Here is a 3,243-nt window from a genome sequence, read left to right as displayed (position 1 = left end):
AGGGTGGTGAGAGTAAGTGAGCTTGGGAAGGAGACTTGTGTGAGGAAGTACCAGGAGAGACTGAGAACAGAATGGAAAAAGGTGAGAACAATGGAAGTAAGGGGAGTGGGGGAGGAATTGGATGTATTTAGGGAATCAGTGATGGATTGCGCAAAAGATGCTTGTGGCATGAGAAGCGTGGGAGGTGGGTTGATTAGAAAGGGTAGTGAGTGGTGGGATGAAGAAGTAAGATTATTAGTGAAAGAGAAGAGAGAGGCATTTGGACGATTTTTGCAGGGAAAAAATGAAATTGAGTGGGAGATGTATAAAAGAAAGAGACAGGAGGTCAAGAGAAAGGTGCAAGAGGTGAAAATGAGGGAAAATGAGATTTGGGGTGAGAGAGTATCACTAAATTTTAGGGAGAATAAAAAGATGTTCTGGAAGGAGATGAATAAAGTGCGTAAGACAAGGGAGCAAATGGAACTTCGGTGAAGGGCGCTAATGGGGAGGTGATAACAAGTAGTGGTGATGTGAGAAGGAGATGGAGTGAGTATTTTGAAGGTGTGTTGAATGTGTTTGATGACAGAGTGGCAGATATAGGGTGTCTTGGTCGAGGTGGTGTGCAAAGTGAGAGGGTTAGGGAAAATGATTTGGTAAACAGAGAAGAGGTAGTAAAAGCTTTGCGGAAGATGAAAGCCGGCAAGGCAGCAGGTTTGGATGGTATTGCTGTGGAATTTATTATAAAAGGGGGTGACTCTATTGTTGACTGGTTGGTAAGGTTATTTAATGTATGTATGACTCATGGTGAGGTGCCTGAGGATTGGCGGAATGCGTGCATAGTGCCATTGTACAAAGGCAAAGGGGATAAGAGTGAGTGCTCAAATTACAGAGGTATAAGTTTGTTGAGTATTCCTGGTAAATTATATGGGAGGGTATTGATTGAGAGGGTGAAGGCATGTACAGAGCATCAGATTGGGGAAGAGCAGTGTGGTTTCAGAAGTGGTAGAGGATGTGTGGATCAGGTCTTTGCTTTGAAGAATGTATATGAGAAATACTTAGAAAAGCAAATGGATGTGTATGTAGCATTTATGGATCTGAAGAAGGCATATGATAGAGTTGATATAGATTCTCTGTGGAAGGTATTAAGAATATATGGTGTGGGTAGCAAGTTGTTAGAAGCAGTGAAAAGTTTTTATCGAGGATGTAAGGCATGTGTACGTGTAGGAAGAGAGGAAAGTGATTGGTTCTCAGTGAATGTAGGTTTGCGGCAGGGGTGTGTGATGTCTCCATGGTTGTTTAATTTGTTTATGGATGGGGTTGTTAGGGAGGTGAATGCAAGAGTTTTGGAAAGAGGGGCAAGAATGAAGTCTGTTGTGGATGAGAGATCTTGGGAAGTGAGTCAGTTGTTGTTCGCTGATGATACATCGCTGGTGGCTGATTCATGTGAGAAACTGCAGAAGCTGGTGACTGAGTTTGGTAAAGTGTGTGAAAGAAGAAAGTTAAGAGTAAATGTGAATAAGAGCAAGGTTATTAGGTACAGTAGGGTTGAGGGTTAAGTCAACTGGGAGGTAAGTTTGAATGGAGAAAAACTGGAGGAAGTGAAGTGTTTTAGATATTTGGGAGTGGATCTGGCAGCGGATGGAACCATGGAAGCGGAAGTGGATCATAGGGTGGGGGAGGGGGCGAAAATCCTGGGAGCCTTGAAGAATGTGCGGAAGTCGAGAACATTATCTCGGAAAGCAAAAACGGGTATGTTTGAAGGAATAGTGGTTCCAACAATGTTGTATGATTGCGAGGCGTGGGCTATGGATAGAGTTGTGCGCAGGAGGGTGGATGTGCTGGAAATGAGCTTGGTTTTTGTATCAAAACGGTATTCACTCTTCAATTTTTAGTTTTCGTTACTTTCCATTCAGAATCTTCATGATATCGCCCTTTGTAGGTATCATCTAAAGTTTAATTTCTCCACATTATATGAATACATTGAAACTATCCTCATGTCTCGTTTACTGCATGAAGTTTATTTTGTATAATCGTCCCACACACGCTTCAATTTGCAGTAAACTGCTAACAATTAACTAAGTAAAAGGACTGTCAGTTCAATTACGATAAAGAATTTATGTTCCATAGATGAAAATACTATCTAATTTTTGCATCATTTCACTCAAAATATGGTCCTGGAAAATATGATACGTTTTCATGTCATTTTCGGGGTCGGTGCAATTGAAGAAAAATTAAATGATATCTTATTTCTATAGCCTTCCAATATCCAAGGTGGGTATACCTCAGTGGAAAAGCTTTCTATTTGCAAGTGAAAAGTCCTGAGTTCGACAATCGGCATAGGGATGTAGCTTAGATGGTAGGGCCCTCACTTAGGATGCGAGAGGTGCAAGGATTTGTACTCCGCATCTCCACAAAATAAATCTTTTTGCTGTCATACGTTACATAAGGAAAATCTATACCAGACCACAATAAAATGCAGGTTATGATATCATCCAACACCTCGACCAGACAGAACGGTTGCATTATGTGGTTTAAACTGTTCTGAGGCAAAACCATTATTATGTATATGGTTATTGAGGTCCGTCTAAGTGGCTAGTGAAATGGTAAGCTACTTGTGAAAGCAGTTAGCACATTTTACTAGTATAGTATATAGCTGCGAAAATTAGTCAACTGTTTGAGATCCGGCATATTGATCCAGGTATTTCTTGCATGCTAAGCGGACGCTTTATCACTTGAAGAAATTCCAATGGCCATGGAGGTGCCGGGGATCGAACTCGGGGCCTTTCACAAGCAAAGGGAACGCTCTACCACTGAGCTACATCCCCTTGCAGATTTAATGCCTGGATAGCTGAAATAAGTTATTCTTTTCTATATGATCCTCCAATTTTCAAAATGACTGAAAATGCGAGCATAATAATCTTTATTATATCTTTATTATGCTTTGGAAATTTATGATTGTACTGGAAAAACCTAATACATAACTCTCAGCTATTCATTAGGACTTGATACTCTAAGTAGAGGATACAGGATATTCAAAACTTAACTGTAAGCAGTTGCCGGTAAAGTCAATTAGAAGTAAGTAAATTTCCAGTGGAAAAAACTGCGACCTAAGGAGATGAATGACAAAGTTGGCAAGGAAAATAAACAAAATGAAATTTTCATGATACCAAATATGATTTTTCTTTCCATTTAAGATTTGAATTTTACTGCACTTTACATCGTTTTCATAATCTCTAAAATCAGGTTAAAAGCCTCAGATGATAA

General features: G+C 40.0%; 1 non-coding gene across 1 annotated transcript; it reads right to left on the bottom strand.

Moving 5' to 3' along the window:
* Nucleotides 1-2,732: 2,732 nt before the first annotated feature.
* On the bottom strand, nucleotides 2,733-2,804 carry TRNAA-UGC (transfer RNA alanine (anticodon UGC)). The gene has a single exon. It is a non-coding gene; the product is annotated as a tRNA-Ala (tRNA).
* Between the last annotated feature and the right edge of the window lie 439 nt (nucleotides 2,805-3,243).

Source organism: Panulirus ornatus, chromosome 13 (assembly GCF_036320965.1).
Source record: "Panulirus ornatus isolate Po-2019 chromosome 13, ASM3632096v1, whole genome shotgun sequence".
In the NCBI taxonomy this organism is placed as follows: Eukaryota; Metazoa; Arthropoda; class Malacostraca; order Decapoda; family Palinuridae; genus Panulirus; species Panulirus ornatus.
This window is presented reverse-complemented; position numbering and strand designations above follow the sequence as displayed.